This window comes from Halichoerus grypus, chromosome 14, assembly GCF_964656455.1.
Source record: "Halichoerus grypus chromosome 14, mHalGry1.hap1.1, whole genome shotgun sequence".
NCBI classification, from domain to species: Eukaryota; Metazoa; Chordata; class Mammalia; order Carnivora; family Phocidae; genus Halichoerus; species Halichoerus grypus.
The window spans coordinates 85,524,762-85,546,233 of NC_135725.1; the positions used below are offsets into that span (position 1 = coordinate 85,524,762).

The following is a 21,472-nucleotide window of genomic DNA, read 5'->3' on the forward strand; positions in this document are numbered from 1 at the left end:
CACTCACAAGAACAAGACTAGCCTGAGCGCAAGCTACACCCTACACATTTGCCCATCCAGCTGCCTCTTGCCTGCGCACATATACCCACATCCAGGCAGACTGTACCCCCTCGTCCCCAACACGGTTTTCCAGGAGTCTCATGGGCCACTCAGAAAGAGGATGCGACCACTGTGAAATTCAGCCCTGGGGAGGGGCGGGGGGTCTTGGGAGCAGGATAACAGTTGCTGCTTGCGTGCATCACCCTGTTTGGCCCCTGAGCAGGTCAGGCTTGGCATGGACAGGCAGTGGACAGAGCTAGTACTGTCCAAACAGGCCTCACTGTCAGTGTTGCCATGGTTACCAACCTCTAGCACTATCACACAGCAACATCCTCGTTACTATGGTTACAGGCACGCATCCCCCTCTGCCACGGCTGCCATTTGCTCGTCATCGCCAATACCATTCATTCGTTCACTCGTTCGTGTATTCGCTCACCCCCTCACTCCGCTCATCAACTGGGGCACAGAGATGAGTAAGTCGATGCCCGCTCTTGGGAGTGCACAGCGGAATGGGGGAGACGGGTAAGCAACCAACGGCGTTATACATTCTGCAGAGCCCTGAAGAACAATTAGGACTTGCCACATAGATGTTTTGGTAGGAAGGATACTCAGGGGACAGCAGGCAGGAAGGCAACAATAAGATGGGCATGAGGGCATCAACAGCATCACCGCCACCACGTGATGCTCCGTGTACTTGGAGAAGAGCAGACTCTAGGGTGTCACTGCGGGCAGGCGTAAGGAGAGGAGGCTGGTTGCTGCCACACTGTGGAGGATCTTTAATGACTCAAGATTCCCCATGCTACGGCTCTGGGAGTCTGACAGACCCGGGTTCGAATCCCGAATTTGCCACCCCCTAGTTTAGGGACTTTAGGCACTTCATTTCTGCACAGTGTCTGGCATTTAGTAATTGCCCTGGAAGCCGTTGTTTTACTTACTGTTATTTTTAACCACGCAGAAGAGCTTTGGAGAATCACCAACATTAACACTTTTGGCCTCTAGGGGGAGCTCAAGTTCCTCGCTCCCCAATGTACCTCCTATTGCCAAATTCCAGAGGAACCAGGGTGGGTGGTTAAGGTCAAGGGTATTATTGGAGGATGAAGTCTGGAAATGGGGCGTTCCTAGAAACTAGTCTACCTATGTGTGTCCTCTCCTTTGTCCACAGGCTGTCTCTCAAACTGAAGGAGTCCCTACCCAGGCACATGTTAGGTGGGTAAAAGCTTGGGCCCTGCTCACCTGAGTCAGGGATGCAACCCCGTGGTTTGAACCCAAGGCCTTAGATGATTATTCTTTAAGATTTCCCATCAGAACCAACTGGCAGGCTTTTTGGAAATGTGAATGCCTGGGAAATTCTGACTCAGCAGGTTTGGGCTTGATTCCTGAAAGAAGCTCCTTGTGGATTCTAATCTGTTCCCGGGTTAATATCCCAGATATCCTGGCTGCTTATGCCCCGGGGACCAGCACAGCGTAGGCATCTTTGGTATTGTCTGTGCTACTTCTCTTCCTTCTCAAGGACACTATCTGCATCCCCAGAACTCTGCGTATATATAGCTATGCCCAGAACTACAATTTTCTTCCAGTTGATTGCTTCGTAAATGGGCGACTGATCAAGGATAGACCAACCAGAATCCTTCCCTAAGATTTTTAGAAATTATTTTATTCAAATTTTAAACATAGGGCGCCTGCGTGGCTCAGTCATTAAGCGTCTGCCTTCGGCTCAGGTCATGATGCCAGGGTCCTGGGATCGAGCCCCGCATTGGGCTCCCTGCTCTGAGGGAAGCCTGCTTCTCCCTCTCCCACTCCCCCTGCTTGTGTTCCTGCTCTCACTATCTCTTTCTCTGTCAAATAAATAAATAAAATATTTTTAAAAAATAAAATTTTAAACATAAAATATTTCACACATATGGAAGAAGAGGGGATAATATAATAAAACCTTTCTGCTCATCACCCATATTTAGCAGCCATGAACATTTTGCCATATTACTTCTATCTGATTTTGCTCTCATCCTGATTCTTTTTCATTACTCTCTTCACTGGCACTAACTCATACGTAACTAAGTTGGTGTGTGTCCTGCCCATCCACATTTTTGTACGTTCGCTATGTAGCTATCCATAAAAATATAGTATTATTTTGTATATTTTTAATTTTTAAATGAGCTGTTACCTGCCATTGTTCATATTTACATGAACAGGATCATTCTCAACTTGCTTTCAACATTATTTTCCCAAGATTTGTTCATGCTGTTACATGTAGCCCCGGTTCATTCATTTTACCTGAGGAAGAATAGCCCATTGCACAAAAACACCATACTCTCTTTATTTACTCTGCTATTGGTAGACAAACAGATTGTTTCTTAATTTTGTTGCAACTGTAGATAATCCTCCAATGAGTATCCTCCAGCATGTCTCATTGTGTCTAGGAGCAAAATGTTTCTGGGGCATATACCAAGGGGAGGAATTGCTGGGTCCCAGGATGTGTATATTGTCAAGCTATATTTCCAAATTGCTCTCCAAAGTATTTGCACTAATTTGTCTCCCACCAACAGTGTGCAAGAGTCTTCATTTCTCCACATCTTTACTAAGAATACTTGGTACTGCCAGACTTTTACATTTTTGCCCATTTCATTGATGTGATCTGGTATCTTATTGTTGACCTTTGTGTGTGTGTGTGTGTTTCCACAATTATGAGTGAAGTTGGGCATCTTTTCATTTTTCATAGGAAATTCCATTTTTTCCTTTGCGTATTAGTTATTCATATCCTTTATCCACTCTTCTGCTGGTTGTATGCCTTTATCTTATTGAAGTTCGTTATGTAACCTGAATATTAATCCTTTACAGTTTTCTACTTTGGGAATGTTTCCTCTTGTGATTTAAAAAATTTTTTCATTGAGGACATCTTTCTTTACAGTGGTTTGGGCACAGTAATAGACAAAACAATGAGGCAGAAAGGAGAGTCAAATGTATCAGTCTTTTCCTCCACGGTTGGTGTTTCCTCCCTTCTTTCTCTCTGTTTTTCCCATGTTCAAGAAATCTTTCCCTAAACAAAACCATAAGATATTCTCTGATACTTTCTTCTAATTATTTTAAAGTCTTTGCTCTCTTACATTTAGGACCTCAAGTCATCTAGGTTTTTGTGTATGGCCTTCCATACATATTATTTTACATTGACTCCCATAGAGATGGCCAGTTGTCCCAGTACCATACATTACATGGTTCTGCACTTCCGCCCTGAATTGTGATGCTATCCCCACCATATAGGGACTTCCAGTACTTGTATAATTCAGTTTCTGGGCTATGTTTCCTGTTCTATTGATCTATTTGTTTATCCCTGTGCCACTCCACACAGTTTAGATGATAATATCTGTATAAGAAATCTTGACATATGGCAAGTATGACAGAGACTGGCTAGCTTTTCACCATACCTATTTTTTCTTGTTCTTGGGACCACAGCTGGGCTCTGTCTCACAGCCTCCCTGGCAGTAGGTGTGGCCACATGAGTGAGTTCTGGCCAGTGATGTGAATGGAAACAACGTACACCATTTCTAGGCATTGCTTACAAAAACTTCCATTCATGATCCTTCATTCTCTTTCCTTTTCCACCAGCTTGATGCGAACGTGCATGGTGACCTTGAAAGATGGGAACCAGAAATGGAAGAAGACTGGGTCTACAACTTGCTGCTTGAGGGAGAGATGCCCACTGATCAGGAACATCCATTTTGGATTTATAGAAGCCAGAAATAAACTTTTATCATGTTTGAGTCATAAAGATGTTGAGGTTTGTTGCAGCTACTATCACCCTAATACAGTAGGGCTAAGTATCTCCCTATCCTCTTGTTCCTCTTCAAAATTGTCTCAGGTATTCTTGGCCCTTATCGTCATACAAATTTTAAGATTAGTTTACCAAGTTTCTTCAGAAAGCCTTGCTGTGCCTTTGGTTGGAATTCCATTTAATTTCTTTTTTTTTTTTTTTTTTTTAAGATTTCTTATTTATGGGCGCCTGGGTGGCTCAGTTGGTTAGACGACTGCCTTCGGCTCAGGTCATGATCCTGGAGTCCCTGGATCGAGTCCCGCATCGGGCTCCCTGCTCGGTGGGGAGTCTGCTTCTCCCTCTGACCCTCCCCCCTCTCATGTGCTCTCTCTCTCATTCTCTCTCTCTCAAATAAAAAAAAAAAAAAAAAATCTAAAAAAAAAAAAGATTTCTTATTTATTTGACAGACAGAGAGAGCACAAGCAGGGGGAGCAGCAGAGGGAGAGGGAGAAGCAGGCTCCCCACTGAGCAAGGAGCCTGACGTGGGACTCGATTCCAGGACCCTGGGATCATGACCTGAGCCGAAGGCAGACGCTTAACCAACTGAGCCACCCAGGTGCCCTCCATTTAATTTCTATATTAATATGTGGAGGCTCACTATCTTTACAACACTGAGCCTTTCCACTGATAAACATAAATGATTTATTTAGATATTATTTTTAGATGTTATTAGATTCAGTTTTATTAGATCAGTAAAGATATATAATTCATTTTTACATAGATCTTGTGTATCTTCTGTTACATTTAGTCATAGTTATGTTGGTTTTGTTGCCATTGTAAATGAAATCTTTTTCTTTTTCACACTCTGTGTCCTAATTGGTTGCTGCTATTGCATAGAAGCCCCAGCAGTTTTTGAATATTTATCTTGTATCTGGCAACCCTGGCAAATATTCTTGTTAGTTCTAATGATGTATATTTTTTGGATTTTCTACATAAAAAATTATATAAAAGATGTTTTTACTTGTATTCCCACTGCCTAGAACTACCTTATCCCACCTGGTTCACTCCTTCAGGACCTTCAGGCCTTTTTCAAATATCATTGAATCAGTGAGGCCTTCTTTAACCCCATATAAAATAACACACACATGCACATGCACACAGCTTCCTTTATCCCCCTTCCCCTACATTTTTTTTTTAGGACCGACATATTATAAATTATTGGTTTGTTTTTGTCTGCCTCTTCCACTACAGTGTAAGCTCTATAAGAGCAGGAACTTAGATATATTTTTATTTTTATTATTTAAAAAATTAGAGTAGGGGCGCCTGGGTGGCTCAGTCGTTAAGCGTCTGCCTTCAGCTTAGGTCATGATCCCAGGGTCCTGGGATCGAGCCCCACATTGGGCTCCTTGCTCAGCGGGGAGCCTGCTTCTCCCTCTCCCACTGCCCCTGCTTGTGTTCCCTCTCTGGCTGTCTCTCTCTCTGTCAAATAAATAAAAATTTAAAAATTTAAAAAAAATAAAAATAAAAATAAGATAAAATATTAAAGTTTTAAGATTTTATTTATTTTTAAAGGAGTTTATTTAAAATTTTTTTTTATTTACTTGAGCAGGGGGAGGGGGAGAGGGAGAGTCTTTTTTTTTTTTAAGGTTTTATTTATTTATTTGAGAGACAGAGAGAGCAAGCGTGCAGGGGGAGGGGCAGAGAGAGACGGATAAGCAGAGCCTGACGTGGGGCTCAGTCTCGTTACCCTGAGATGATGACCTGAGCTGAAACCAAGAGCTGGACCCTTAACCTACTGAACCACCCAGGCGCCCCTAGATTTTATTTTTTTTAAGTAAGTTCCATACCCAATGTGGGGCTCGAGATTGAGAGTCACATGTTCTACTGACTGAGCCAGCCAGGTGCCCATTAATAGATATATTTTTTAAAAATGAATAGTGTCAAATATATTCTTACCTTTCTTATTGTTTTTCCATGTATTTTTTCTTTTCTTTTTTTATTTTTTTTTAAAGAGTTTATTTATTTATTTGAGAGAGAGAAAGCAAGAGAGAGCAAGAGCAGGGGCAGGGGAGAGGGAGAAGCAGGCTTCCCGCCGAGCAGGGAGCCTGATGTGGGGCCCCATCCCAGGACCCTGAAATCATGACCTGAGCCAAAGGCAGACGCTTAACCAACTGAGCCACCTAGGCACTCCTTTTTTTTTTTTTTAAGACAATATTTTTTAAAAGGGCAAATTCTTTAGAGCTTTGTGTTTACAACAAAATTAGGAGTAAGGTACAGAGATATTCCTTATACTCCTTGCCCCCACACAGAGATAGCCTCCCTATTATTAACGTTTATTCACCAGAATGGTACTTTTTTTTAAACCAAAGGTGAAACTACTTTGACACATCATAATCATCCAAAGTCTATAGATTACCTTAGGGTTCTCTCATGGTGTACATTCTGTGGGTTTAGACCAATGTAGAATGACCTATGGCCATCATTATAATAGTATACAGAGTATTTTCACTGCCCTAAAAATCTCTCTACCCCACCCCTGGAAACCACTCCTTTTTTTTTTTTTTAATTATCTCCATAGTTTTCTCTTCCATAATTTCATATCATTGGAATCAAGCAGTATGTAGCCTTCTCAGATTGGCTTCTTTTACCTAACAATATGCATTTAAGCTTTCTCCATGACTTTTCATGGTTTGATAGTTCATTCCTTTTTAGCTCTGGATACTATTCCATTGTCTGGATGTACCTTTATTTTATTTTATTTTTTTAAAGATTTTATTTATTTATTTTAAATATTTTATTTATTTATTTGTCAGAGAGAGAGAGCACAAGCGGGGGGAGCGGCAAGCAGAGGGAGAAGCAGGCTCCCCGCTGAGCAAAGAGCCTGATGTAGGACTCCATCCCAGGACCACTGGGATTATGACCTGAGCCCAAGGCAGATACTTAACCGTCTGAGCCACCCAGTGTCCCAAGATTTTATTTATTTATTTGAGAGAGAGTGAGAGAGCACCAACAGGGGGAGTGGCAGAGGGAGAGAGAGAAGCAGGCACCCCGCTGAGCAGGGAGCCTGATGCAGGGTCTCGATCCCAGGATCCTGGGATCATGACCCGCCGAAGGCAGATGCTCAACCAACTGAGCCACCCAGGTGCCCCTTGCTAACATTTTTAAAGGATTTTTGCATCTGTGTTCTTAAGTGAAGCTGGCCTATCATTTTTCTTTCTCATACTCTTTTTTTCCAATTCTGGTATCAAAGTTATCTCCGCCACAGAAAAGGAGATGTTGGTGAAGCTTTATTCTCTTTCTATTCATGAAACAGTTCAAGACAGGAGTTACCTGTTTCTTGAATTTTGGTAAAACTCATCTGGAAAATATCCAAGTTCTGATGTTTTAATTTAGGTCAAATTCTTAAGTGGTTATAGGTCTATTTGTGTTTTCTATTTTTTTCTGAAGCTAATACTGATCAATTTTAGATTTATAAAACAGATGTCTATTCCATACAAGTTTAAAATGTATTAGCATAGAGTCATTCAAAGCATTCCTTTATGATCCTTTTCATTTCCATTGTGTCTGTACTTATGTCCCTTTTTAAAAATTTCTTTTTTCCCCCTTCATTAACCTTAATGTTATCTATTAGTCTTTTCAAAGAGTTAACTTTTGATTTTGTTGTTAACTTCTGTTGTTTTTGTTGTTGTTGTTGTTCTAGTTCATTTTTTAAAAATCTACTTGAGTTGAGAATTTGGTTCAAGTTATTTCAAGGCTATAATTTTCTCTCTAATTTCCACTTTGACACTATCTACAAGTTTTGGCATGCAGAGTTTTAGTTGTTCATTTATAAATATTTGTTTTTTTTCAGTTATAAATATGTATAATTGATGTTATAATCTCTTCTTTAATGCATTAATTATTTGGAGATGTTTTCCCACTCTGACTAGCCTTTATTATTAAATTCTAATTTCATGAGTTCTGTGGGATAGTGTTTCTTCATTATTTTTTGAGTCCTTTTTTACATGATAGAATAGGTTGATATTTATAAGCATTCCATATATACATGAAGAGAATATATATTCTCCATTTGCTACATTCAGAATTCTACAGGGGTTCTTTATATTAACTAATAGTTAATACTATTATCTAGTCTTCTATATCTTCTTTATCCTTACTAGTTTTTTTTTTTCTTATTCCATCTCAAATGTGTTAAAATCTAGTATAATTGGGGATTTGTCAATTTTTGCTTAATGCATTCTAGGCTATATCAAGTTCAGTAATATCTTTTCCTGGGAAGTTCACCCATTTTTCTTAATCCTCTTTTCTTTAAAGCTTTCTTCATTTAGTATGAACATTGTTATACCAGCTGCTTTTTGGTTAGTATCTACTTATTACTGTATATTTCTATCTATACATTTACTATTACTTATTTCATTTTTAAAGGTGTAAATAGAATATGTAGCTGAATTTTTTAGAAGACTTTTTTTTATTTTAGAGAGAGCACTTGTGAGTGGGGGGAGGGGAAGAGGGAGAGAGAATCCCAAGCAGACTCTGAGCTTAGTGCTGAGGCCATGCAGGGGCTTGATCTCACGACCCTGAGATCATGACCTGAGCAGAAATCAAACGTCAGACACTTAACCAACTGAGCCACCCAGGTCCCCCGGATATGGAGCTGAATTTTCAAGCCAATATGAAAAACTATCTTTTAATGGGTGAGTTTAGTGTATTTACATTTATTGTGATTATTGTTTTATTTGTAATTATTTATAACATCTATTTTGTGTCTTTGTGTGTCTTTTCACTGGGCTTTTCTTTGTTCTTTCTTTTCTTCCTGCCTTCCATTGAATTAATCATTTTCTGTTTTCCTTTTAATTGGTTCATAAGTTATATATTCTCTTTCTCTTACCTGAGTAGTTATTTTTACATCTTAACATAAGTAACTGATGTAACAAAGTCAAGATAATCAATATCTCTATTTTTTTCATAACAATGTAAGGACTAAGATATTTAATTTATATATCAATCCCATCATCTATTTCTTTATTGTCCAGCATTTAATGTCACCTTATTCTTAACTCTCTCATTAGTTAGTTAGCTGTGTTTTACAGCTAAGGCTTACTATATTTTATCAAATCTAAGATGTCATCAATTGTAAAAAACACTATTATTTTATGTACCTCTAAGAAAAAGGAGGAATGACATCAGCAAAAATGGCAATTTTAAGGACCTCTGAAAATTCCCTCCTCCATAAAAGTAATGAAAACACTGGCAAAAATTGTCAGAAACAACTTTTTCAGAACTTGGGAAATTAACCAAAGGCTTGCAGCAATCTGGGAAGCATTTATTATTATTTTTTTAAAGCCAATAGCTGCATCTCAGTAAGAACAGCAAGCTTTATGGCATTTTAACTTTCACTATTCTCATCTCCCCTCTCCCTGGGTTTGCACTAGCCCTTTCCCTGCGACTATGGTAAAATGCCCCTTCAAAGTCCCACTCCCAGAGAAGACTCAAATTACTAAACTCAGAAATTAAAGAGGAGAGAGCCCTACTGATCTTGCAGAAATAAAAAAGATTATAAAGGAATACTACGAACAAATTAAATAATCTAGATGAAATGGGCACGTTTCTAGAAAGACACGAACTATTGAAACTGGCTTTTTTTTTTTTTTTTTTAGTGAGGAAGAGAGGGAATCTTAAGCAGGCTCCAAGCCCAGCACAGAGCCCAATGCAGGGCTCCATCTCACGACCCTGAGATCATGACCTGAGCCAAAATCAGGAGTCAGACACTTAACTGACTGAGCCACCCAGGTGCCCCAGGCTTTTTTTTTTTTTTTTAAAGTTGAATAACTGAATAGACCTGTAACAAGTAAACAGGCTGAATTAGTAATCAAAAACTTTCCACAAAGAAAAGCCTAGGAGCAGATGGCTTCACCAGTGAATTCAACTGAATTTTTAAAGAAAAGTTAACATAAATCCTTCACAAACTTTTCCAAAAAATAGAAGAAGAGAAAACTTTTCTCACTCATTCTGTGAAGCTAGAGTTATCATGATACCAAAACCAGACAAAGACATCACATGAAAAGAAAAGCTATAGACCAATATCCCCTATGCATATACATGTAAAAATCCTTAACAAAATACTAGGAAACCAAATTCATCAACTTAAAAATATGTACTCCATGACCAAGTAGGATTTGCTCTAGGAATACAGACAGGTTCAACATATGAAAATCAATCAATGTTATACTCCATGTTAATAGAACTAAGGACAAAAGCAACATGATCCTCTGGACACCTTGGCATCTGTCATCACCATATTTGACCACAAAAACCATCATAGAACAAGTGCATTTAACACATCTCCACCTCCACATTCCTCTTTTAGACAACTCTACTCTGGAGAGATTCTGCAACAGGTAGTTCTTAGCTTAACCAAGTTAACAACAGAACATTCCAGCACAGGGAATACAATGACTCTATAGCTTGTAAGTTTACAAGTTATAATTTTTTTATTTAAATTCAATTAGCCAAAGCATAATACATCATTAGTTTCAGATGTAGTGTTCAATAATTTATCAGTTGCATATAACACCCGATGCTCATCGCATCACATGCCCTCCCTAATGCCCATCACCCAGTTACCCCATCCCCCTACCCACCTCCCCTCCAGCAACCCTCAGTTTATTTCCTGTAGTTAAGAGTCTCTCTTGGTTTTTCTCCCTCTCTGATGACTCCCATTCTGTTTTCCCTCCCTTTCCCTATGGTCTTCTGCCCTGTTTCTGAGTGAAACCATATAATAATTGTCTTTCTCTGATTGACTTTACAAGTTATAATTTCAGCCATTGATTAAGACTCCTTTGTTCTGTGAAAAATCTCAGCTTGGGTCATGTGTCCACACCTCGTCCAGTTAGCTATGCCCAAGGGGCACAAGTCTCCTGGTAAAAGAGCTGGGTGCCCTCCCCTGGAAATCCAGGGGCAGTTCTCAGAGAAGGGAGTTCATGCAAAGCCTAGGCACAAAACTCCCTCAGTTGGTATTGTTAAATCGGAGAACTCTGGAGAGTTGCTCTCTACTAGTGAGAAGAGAGCAACAGAGAAAGAGTAGAGCTATATGCACGGAAGGAGCATGGGTGCTCCATTCTTGGGTGCCAGGATGGCAGGAACTAAAGAGGAAAATGGAAATCCTTGTCATCAACTCTGTAGATTTTCACCATGTGCCACACACCCCTTTAGGCTTCAGCACTAACGCAATGTCAGCTTTCTGGGAGCTCACACATTGGACAGTTTTAATGGCCCCTAAAGGAAGAAGGGACCAGAAAAGAAATGTAGGCTACTGGTACCCACAAGACAAGTAGCCTTTCAGCTCACCAGATCTAACACTCACCAGCGGGAAGCTCATCACTGAGCCAGCTGCCTGGGCACCCCTACAACCTCACCCCACAGACTCATGCAGTTCACTCAGGAAAGATTTCCTGTATGTTGCCACATTCAGAGATTGTTCTGTGTTCTTTTAGGTGATGGTGCCCAGGAGAGGTTTAGTGTAACGAAGTGTAAGATACCCATGGTCCTAGAAAAACAGCCCAGGGGAGCAGTCTCAGCCAAGCAGGAGAGGAGTCAAGACAGCAAGGACGAGCGGGCTAGTGCCTCTATTGGGGGTCAGGGTGGGTACACAGGAAAAGGCACAAGCGGATGTCACTCGTGCGGTCCATTGGTGCATTTTCATTGGTGTGGTCATTTCCTTGGTGCATTTGAAGGTCAGGGTTTGGGGGAGGGCAGGAAAGGGAACTTGTGACAGAGGACAACCTTATCATACTTGGTCACCTGTGGTCACCTGGGCCAGGTGCTTACAACCTGTGGGGGATGTTGAAGCCACAGGAAAAAAAAAAATGGGGGGGGTGGTGGAATATGAAGTTTCAAATCAAGGATGCTGAGTTGGAGGAAGGATCGGAGAGGATGTGAGAGGACAAGAGGCAGAACTGAATCCATCCAGCAGTTTGAGCTCAGGCAAACTCACCCGGGCTCTTCTCTCCCTCCTTTCCTTCTGCTCCGCTTCCCGCTTTCCTTCCTCCCTGCGTCCCTCTCCAGGAGAGATGAGGCAGCAGGGGCAGGCTGTGGCTCAGTGGTTAGCTGTTATATATTACTGGTCACATATTTTACACTCGGCAGCATGAAAAAAGGGCATAAAACTGCAATTAAATGTCTGCACTGTTGCTATTTTGGAAATTAAAACAGCCTGCATTATCCTCGGTGCAACTCCGATTACTGACTCAGGGCTGAGGAACAGTTATTCCCGCCACTTTAGCCGACTTCTTTCCCATAAAAACCCATTGTTAATGGGTCCCCAGGGACCTCTGAAAATAACAAGATCTGTAATAAAGAAATTAATAACATGCAGAGCAGGCCACAGCTAAAAAGCTTTTTAGAATACATTAATGGTTCTGTTCAGAATGAGGAACACTTGCACCCAAATAACTCCTGTCTTTGATTTCTTGGTACCACGGGGTGGGGGTAGGGGTCTTCCCGGCCGCAGTGGCGGGCGAGGGTCACCTCCGGTGGAGGGGCAGTTGCTGCCCCTCGGTGTCAGCCTCCCTGAGGACAGCAGAGTGGCAGAGCTAGGCAATTCCCAAAGTTGGGTTCTCCTCTCGCTGCCTCTCACTTCCCTCCTGCCTCTGTCCTGGTCCCCTCCTGTCATTCCTCCCTCCTCCCTCCTCCCTCCTCTCTCTCCCTCTCTCTCTCTCCCTCCCTCCTCCCTCCTCTCTCTCTCTCTCCCTCTCTCCCTTCCCTCTCTCTCTCCCTCTCCCTCTTTCTTCCTCTGTCTCTGTCACTTTTTTTCTCCATCTGTTCTGTTCTTTCTCATTATGACTTTTTCTTTCTCTTTCCCCCATCTCTCTCTCTTCCTTTCTTGCTGTCTCTCCTTTGTTTGGCTCTGTGCCTTTATGTGAAATTCCTTCTCTCCATCCATCAGTTGCTGCTTCTGTATTTCTGTACCTCTGTTTCTTATTAGTGTTTCTCTTCTCACTCTGTTTTTCCGTTTTCTCTCTCAATTCACACTCTATCCCTTCCTCAATTTCTATCTTTAATTAAATGCTTCTGTTACTCTACATCCTATCTGTCTCTCTATCTGTCATCTATCTATCACCTAGCTAGCTTTCTTTCTCTCTCTCTCAATCACCCTTCTGCCTTGGTCTCCCCTCCTACTTCCCTTTGTTCATCCCTTCCCACCCTGGCTCTCCTGTGCCTCTTGAATTTGCCTGTCCTGTACCCCTCAAAGCTCCACACATGCACTGGATTAATTCATCTCACACAAAGTTAGGATTTTCCTAAAGAGATTTCATTTGGGAATTAAGTGGCCACTAAGAAAACACAGCTGCCTAGGAAGGGTCAAGTTCCCCTGAATTCTGTGTTCCCACTCCATGTGGGGGCCAGGGCGGGCTTTGGGAGGCTCATGATCAGCCTCAAGAGGGGCGGGGTGATTCTTCACACCTTGCCATCCACTAGCACTGAGAACAAGAGATATGGAATTAGACAGACTATGTTCCACTCCCATGTCCTTACTCACTTCCTCAGTGGCTGTGGGACCCTGAGAAAATCACTGAAACTCTCTGAATCTCAGTTTCCTCATCTGTATAATGGGGATAAGAATAGGGAGGCAAATAATTTGAGCAATCTACCATTTTTGCAATCTACCACGGCATGGCAAATGGAAAACAAAAGTTAGGATGGCAGAAATCTTTTGCAAATGACTTTGCAATTCCTCCCATTAAGAGGTGGAGCCTAATTCCCTATCCTCATGACTGCTAGTCTTGGGCTGTCCTTGTGACTTCCTATGACCAATGGAATCCAGTGGAGTCACAGTACTTGGGTTCTATGGCTCAGAACATTCTCTCCCTTACTTTTTATTTTATTTTATTTTTTTTTTTTAAAGATTTTATTTATTTATTCGTAAGAGACAGAGAGAGAGAGAGAGAGAGAGAGGCAGAGGGAGAAGCAGGCTCCCCGCTGAGCAGGGAGCCCGATGCGGGACTCGATCCCAGGAGTCTGGGATCATGACCTGAGCCGAAGGCAGACGCTTAACCATCTGAGCCACCCAGGCGCCCTCTCTCCCTTACTTTTAAGTACACTTCTTTTTCAATGAACTTATTGTATAAACCTTTTTCTACCATCTTCAGGATTTGATGAAAGGTGGTGAGTTTCAGTGCTCAATTAAGTCTCTACCAGAAGAACAGAGATATCCTGGCCCACTGGTAACTGAGCATGCAGCGAAAATGTGACCCGAAAGGCTCAAGTGGGGACGCCCTTGGAAGTCCCTGGTACAGTCCCATCTGCACTTTCACTTGTCAGCACCCAGAATCCAGGAAGGGTCATCCACAGCCTGGGAAAGTGCATGGCGAACCCAAGAGATGCCCGCAGAGAAGCAGGGCAGCCCTCAGCCACAGCTCTTCCCATATTCTCCTCCTCTTGATCCTCTTGTCTCTCTTGCGCTTCTTCCTCTTTCCCCAGCCCTGACAAATCCTCACCATATTGGTTAAAAGTCTGGGTTATAGTGATTTTTTTTTTTAAATGACTAGTTCAAACAAAAGGGAGGATTTATTGGCAGAATCTTGGAGAAGAACATGGGGAACTGCCAGGCTGGGAAGAGCAGGGGCAGCTAAGCCTTAACAACTGGCACCAGGAAACGAGCGCTGTGAGCTTCTCTCTCCATCTCATCGCTTCTTCTCTCTGCACCCCTGCTTCACCCTCTTCTCCCACTACACACCTGCCTCCCCTGTCCCTCAGCCCATATGTCCATGCGACAGTACACGGCCACCCAAGGGCTCCAGAGCTGGCCATGTCACAGCTCTGGTTGTCCAGAGACCGACTCAACTCTAGATCCGAGATCCTAAGTCAGGATAGGACTCACCAGCTGAGCATGGGCAGACAGCTGTGGAGAGTGGGAGACGTCCTGATCAGAGCCCCCTTCAAGGAAGAACTTGCTGCCCCATTGCAGGGAGGGAAGTTAGCTGCCAGCCTCCAGCTATTAATTCTTTCAGGTCTGCGTCAGCTTTTGAGCCAAGGTCATGTTCTTCTTGGGGTGGTGCCAGCTGATGACTGGCCCCACAGGGTTGTGGTAGAAGGATCCAAGATACGATTCCTCCAACTGAGCCTTTGTCCTGGAGCTTTTGGCTGGGTCAGCACAACTTTTATCAGGCTGGAACCACAATTTGTGGCCCCCACCACCCATGCCTACTTCCTCCTCCTATCTCCCTTCATGGAGCTTACTCCTCAAAGGACGATTTGCATTCCTAACCTTCTCAGTTCCTGCCTCCCTGAGGACCCAAGTGACACAGCACCCACCCATTGGCGTTCTCTGAGCACCCTGCACAAAATAGCCGCTCTCCCAGAGATCACATGCTCGGGAAGGGGGGTTGCCCAGAAGAGGAAGCGCCCAGGACGCTCCTTCTCCCGTGACCTCTAGTTTTGGAGTTTTAAAAATTAATTAATTTTAAATTCTAATAAAACACACCTCACATAAAATTTACCATCTTACCCATTTTTAAGTGTACCGTTCAGCGGCATTAATCACATTCCCACTGCTGTGCAGCCCCCACCACCATCCACCCACAGAACGCTTTCATCTCGCAAAACTGAAACTCTGTCCCAGTTAATCACTAATGCCCATCCCCCCCGACCCAGCCCCTGGCCGCCACCATCCTACTTTCTGACTCTGAACTCGATGACTCTAGGGACCTCATGTAAGCGGAATCGTACAGTGTCTTTCCTTTTGTGAGGGGCTTATTTCACTTATCATGTCCCCAAGGTTCATCCGTGTTGTCATCTCTTTCCTGTTTAAGGTTGAATGATATCCTATTACATATCTGTATCCTGTTTTGTTTATCCACTCGTCAGTCAGTGGACACTGCGGTTGCTTCCGCCGCCTTCTGCTACTGCGGCTAATCCTGCTATGAACTTGGCTGTGCAGATATCTTTGGAGTCCCTGCTTTCAGTTCATGCGGGTATACACCTAGAAGCGGAATTGCTAGATCGTATGGTAACTCTATTTTAATTCTTGGAGGAACCACCAGACCGCTTCCATAGCAGCTGCACCATTTTGCATTCCCACGAACTACAACCTTTTTGTGCGGCGAATGTACCTAATGTCACTGGTGTCCTTGACAAATTATTAAGACGATAAAGTTTATGTTATGTGTATTTCACCACGATTTCTCCTCATCCTCAGCAACACATGCTATTCTTCTGGCTTCATTCGTAGTAGACCCCCTAATGAATGTGAAGTGGCAGGTCTGTATTTCCATCGGGATGGGCACCCGGCCATTTCCCATGACAGGCCGAGGCTGCCGTCCTGGAGGCTGTGGTAAGCCGCCAAGATCCCCCTCAGGACCAGCACAGTCACTCCCTCAGCTTCCAGGAGTGTCACCTGCTGAAGACTCACAATCAAACTCATGCCCAGGAATTGCCCTCAGCTGCTGGGACTTCCTTCGGGATGGCCGACATCCTGCGACTGCTTAGTGCAAAACTTCAAGGCCGGGCCTCCTTGCCTCGACCTGGCAGGACTCAGAAGGGCCATCCCGGCTCCAGAGCTCCTGCTGAGATCAGCTGAAGTCTCTGTTGTAACCAGATGGCAGTTCATCATCACCTCTGCCCGATCCTGCTTCCCTGACTCCACCTCCTGGGGCCCCGAGGGACCAGGGAAAAGCCTATATCAACCTGAGAGGAAGCTGAGTTTGACAGTCACTGCACTAGACCCTGAGGTGGTTGCAGTCAGACGGTCGGGGCTCTAGCCAAGGGTGAGATCAGCCTGCCCCGATGTCTGAGCTGCCCGGCCTCACACCTCTGGGCTGTGGGCTCTGTGTTGAGACTGGCCCCTCCTCAACGGACACTCCTCCCACCATGTCCCCAGGCCCTGCGAGGCACTGACCGACTCCAGTCTACACTTCAGTTTCCTGACCACCTGCACCTCTACCCTGACCACCAGAAGCTTCATGGAACGGGTTCCTCACCCAGACACTGACCTCCAGTCTTGGTATCTGTAAATCATGCATTTCACGCTCCGGGTCTTGGTTCACGCTGCCTTTCTGGGAGGAATGCCCCTCCCACTGTGGCAAACTCCTCCTCATCATCATCCTTCTTGATCCAACTCAGGAGACCCCCTCATCTCACATCCTCACCAGTAGAAGCCCTTCCTGTTTTGTGTGTCCGCCGCAGCCCCTGATCCCCACCCATGCCTGCCTGTGTCCGTCCCCACAATGAGACGGGGCACACCATGAGGGTCGAGCTTAGGTTTGACCTGCCCAGCAAGCACCCAGCACAGAGCAGTCATCGGTGAGGGGCTGCGAAAGGCCCGGCCTGGCTTGGCCCTGGGAGCACCAAAATGCGTCCAACCCCGTCCTGGCAATGTCTAGACCTCTAGGAGGCGCTGCTCCTGCCGACCGTGAACGCTGCTCCCACGGCCCGCATCCCGGGCTCGGCTTTTGTTCAGCTGCGTCTGCACACCTGCCGACACCAAAGAGACCCCGGCAGCAGGGCCCCGGCTGGGGTAGGCAAGGGAGGCGCACAGGGCACAAAATGCAAAGAGGCCTCGCTCGCAGGTGCCAAACGTGCGCCTGCACCCCTCTGAGAGCGAGGCCGCCTTGCATTTTGCTCCCTGGGCACCTCGCCCGCCTTGCCGCCGTCCCTGCCCTGCCTGTAACAATAACCACAAGAGCCACACCTGACCTTGTGAAGTTAGGACGTTCGGGGTACAGAGCTCGTCATTTTGCAGGCACGAAGTCATTAATCCTCACAACACGGCTCTGAGACACGAACCTCAATGTCTCCCTGGCGCAAATGAAGACACCAAGGCACAGAGAGGTGAGTGAATGCTGAGCCAGCACAGGCATTTGCTCCCAGCTTGGCCGGCACCTCGTCATCCTGCCCTGGAGAGGGAGCCCCTTCCCTCCACTGTTCCCACCCCTGGGCCTTGGCACATGCTGTGGTCGGCACCAAGCAAGTACTCCTGATGCCACGTGTCCGTGGATCCTCACAACAGCCCTATCCGGTGGGTGCTGTGGTTCTCCCTACTGTACAGGTAAAGAAACAGCCTCGGAGAGGTATGGTGCCCCCCCGACCCCCCATCCCCACCTCCGGCCACCCAGGGTGTCTGTGGCAGACCAGGGGACGGTTCTCTTCTCCTGTCTCCCCCTAGGACTCCTCTGTGAGACCTTCCACCAACCCTACCTCATCAGGTATTTATGGTTTTGCCCGTAAAAGGACAAGCCATCCCGATAAGATAGAAACGTTTTATGGGGCAACAAAAATATAGATAAAATTTTATAGTGCAAATCAGGAGGAGGAAAGTATTAAGTTCCACAAACACCTTTAAATTTTAAACAGCCCCCATTGCAGGGTCCCTGGAGCCAAACTTAAATAATGTATCAGAAAGGGGATAAATCTCCCCGGTCCCCCGTGTGGCAGTGGGAGAGACCTGATCGACAAACAGACAGGAAGGGGGGTGCGGGGGGCCGCCCGGTGCAGCGCTGGGTCCTGGCGGGCCGCAGTGCGGGCAGAGAGCCTTGTCTTTATTGTACTTATAAAATATACATGGCCCTTTATTGAATTGCCTGCTGTCGAAATCTGCAAGAATGTTATTGCCTTTTACTGTCCTGGAGAGAAGCAGAGCAGAAACATCTGTGTAATTTCATAAGATGCAGGAGCCATAAATCTGATTGTGCCGGATATAAGATCGATCGTAAAAAATCACGCATTGAACAGAGATCGGGGATGCCGGGAAGCAGCCGGGGCTGGTGCAGCTTGGGGGTTGGGGAGCTGTGCTCCACACCCTCCACGTGGGGTCCCAAGCGGGGCTCTGGCCTGTAGGTGCTTTGGAGGAGTCAGACCCTCCCTGTGGGGTCAGGGCCTCCCCGGGTCCTTGCCCTCTGCAGGGAAAGGAGGTGGGGTCAAAACCCTCCCGGCCATGGGAGACCTGCCCAGAGAAGGGAAGCAAGACCTGGAAGGGGGGACCCAGGAGTCACTGTCCTTGATACATAAGAGGGACAGATGGATGTAGACACACTCAGTCACCGCCAATATCAGGGATACAGGTAAAGGAAGACACACTCCAACCTCTGTCCCAACCTGCCTCGCACCACTACCCACAATGAGCCAGCTGCCTGATCCATCCCTTGTATAAACCTTGTTTTATATCTTCATAAAAAGTGCACTTGTTTTGGAGATATATATGCATATGTCACCAAGTCCGATGGAGGGCATGGCTGAGATGAGCCACCCATTGGACTCTCTCATATGCTCCTTCTGATCTGAACTACCCTTTCCATTTGTGGACTGTCCCCCGCAGGGCAGAGCCTCCTGGGAAGTGACACTAGCCCCTGCACTCTCCCTGCAGGAAGGCCTTTGGAGTCAAGCAAGCCCAGAAGAGGCTGCGTGAGGCATGCTCAGTTCCTGTCCCCAAATGCACCAATCAATTCTCACCTTCCTTGGGGCAGAATCAGTGAGGGGTGCAGAGAGTAGCCAGGAGTGTTCCTCATGGAAACCCGAGTCCACAAAGCAATGAAGTATCTCCATCCCTGGCCTCGCTTCTGAGATCAAGTCCCAAGAGACTCATCAGATAGTGTGAAAACGTGGGAAAAGTTTGCCCAGGGCTTCTCTGTTCTCTGAATGCCTGTAAATTACCTTTTCCCAACCATGGTTGCCCTTGCCCTACACATGAGTGAGAAGGGGTAAGTTTTTGTTTGTTTTTTTTTTAATGTTTTATTTATTTATTCATGAGAGTCAGAGAGAGAGAGAGAGGCAGAGGCAGAGGCAGAGGCAGAGGGAGAAGCAGGCTCCCCGCCTAGCAGGGAGCCCGATGCGGGACTCGATCCCAGGACCCTGGGATCATGACCTGAGCCGAAGGCAGACGCTTAACCATCTGAGCCACCCAGGCGCCCAAGGGGTGAGTTTTTGAAGGGCAAGAAAATGATACAGAGATGGGAGTTGGTTGCTCCCAAAGAGATGGTCTTCCAGCAGCACTCCATCAGTTATCTGTTGCTGCATAACAAATCACCCCAAAACTTAGGGGCTTGAAACAAGAGTGTTATCTTGTAGCTTCTTGAAGGTCTGGAATCCTACAAAGTGCAGCTGGGTAAGACGTAGCTAGTGCCACCTACCTCCCCTTCCTTCCTTCCTGGGACACAGATATTCTGTCTGGAGTGGTGGCAGCTACTTTGTGACCATAGGATGACAACCATGAGGAAAGAAAAGCCCACCCCCTGAGAATATTAAATTAGAAAGACAGAAAGAACTTTGAAGGTTTCAGTGATCATGGGGTCAACCATCACAAGCAGCCACCTTGTTCCAGACTTCTTTTTACACGAGAAAAAAAAAAAAAGATTTATTTGAGCCAATGTTCACTGGGTTCTCTTTTACCTACATAGCCAAACACATCCTCTATGTGGCTGATAGCGGTAGCCAATAGAAAGAAATACAGCTTTGAAATGGGTCTCCCCTACATGATGCGATGCGGTTGCTAACGTACAGATGCAAAAGGGCAGAGAGAAGTGAAATTTTTTAAAAAAGGAATGCCATCCAATTTGGCAGGAGTGTGGGAAAATGATCATTCTTATGTACTGTTGGTGGAAGTATAAGTTGGTTTAGTCTTATTAGAGAGTAATTTAGCTGTATCTATTATACCATAAAATGCATAAACTCTCTGACCTAGAAATCTCGCTTCTATAAATCTATCCTACAGAAATAATCACATGCGTGTGTAACGTGATAAGCATAAGAATGTTCATTGTAGCATTGCTTATAATAGTGAACATTGGAAGCAATCTCTATCTCCATCAGCTGACACATAGTTAAATAAATTATGGTTGAAGTCTGTGCCGTCCCATATATGATAGCCACTGGTCACGTGTGACTACTCAGCACTTGAAATGTGACTAGTTCACATGTCCATTAGTGTAAAATACATGCTGGATTTCAAAGAATATTTTTTAAAAGATTTTATTTATTTAGTTGACAGAGAGAGAGCAAAAGCAGGGGAAGCGGCAGGCAGGGGGAGAGGGAGAAGCAGGCTCCCTGCTGAGCAAGGAGCCCGATGCGGGCCTCGATCCCAGGACCCTGAGATCATGACCTGAGCTGAAGGCAGATGCTTAACCGACTGAGCCACCCAGGTGCCACCATGAATATTTTAAAATAATGTAAAAAAAATCTCAATAGTCATATATTGTTTACATGTTGAAATGATAATATTTTGAACCCACTGAGTTAAGTAAAATACATTATCGAAATTAACTCCACTTATTTCATTTCCTTTATTTCAATGTGGCTACTAGAAAATTGAAGGAGCGCCTCGGTGGCCCAGTCGGTTAAGCATCCGACTCTCGGTTTTGGCTCAGGTCATTTTGCATTATTATTAATTTTTTACTGTATGTATCTTACATTTCAACAATCCTTTTGTCCAGCCCCTCGTGCAGCCCCGCTGGTGAGAGCGAAGACAGCTCTACATCCTGTTCCTGAGAAGCACCTAGACACCTCTCCTTTGGTTCCAGCAGCCAGTCAGCCCACCTTAGCCCTTTACACTTCTCAGCTGGGCCTCATACACAAGTCTGCTGTGGACCCTAGCTCCAGGGACTCCATATCAAGCTCTCCAGATGGTTCTAATGAAGCCTCTCTTACTAGGTTGACCAGTTCCTCACCATGGACTCTCTGCAGGTCCCACAAGGGAGCTGG

General features: G+C 44.9%; 1 long non-coding RNA gene across 3 annotated transcripts; it reads left to right on the plus strand.

The window, feature by feature from the left end:
• The first annotated feature begins 254 nt into the window (after positions 1 to 254).
• LOC118548747 (uncharacterized) lies at positions 255 to 15,640 on the plus strand. Of its 3 annotated transcripts, XR_013443642.1 has the most exons (5): positions 255 to 561; positions 1,202 to 1,245; positions 3,640 to 3,811; positions 4,232 to 4,400; positions 15,595 to 15,640. It is a non-coding gene; the product is annotated as an uncharacterized LOC118548747 (long non-coding RNA). The 3 variants fall into 3 exon arrangements; XR_013443641.1 differs by lacking the exon at positions 15,595 to 15,640 and having other exon boundaries at positions 272 to 561; positions 4,232 to 5,027; XR_004923736.2 differs by lacking the exon at positions 15,595 to 15,640 and having other exon boundaries at positions 272 to 561; positions 4,252 to 5,027.
• Positions 15,641 to 21,472: the final 5,832 nt, after the last annotated feature.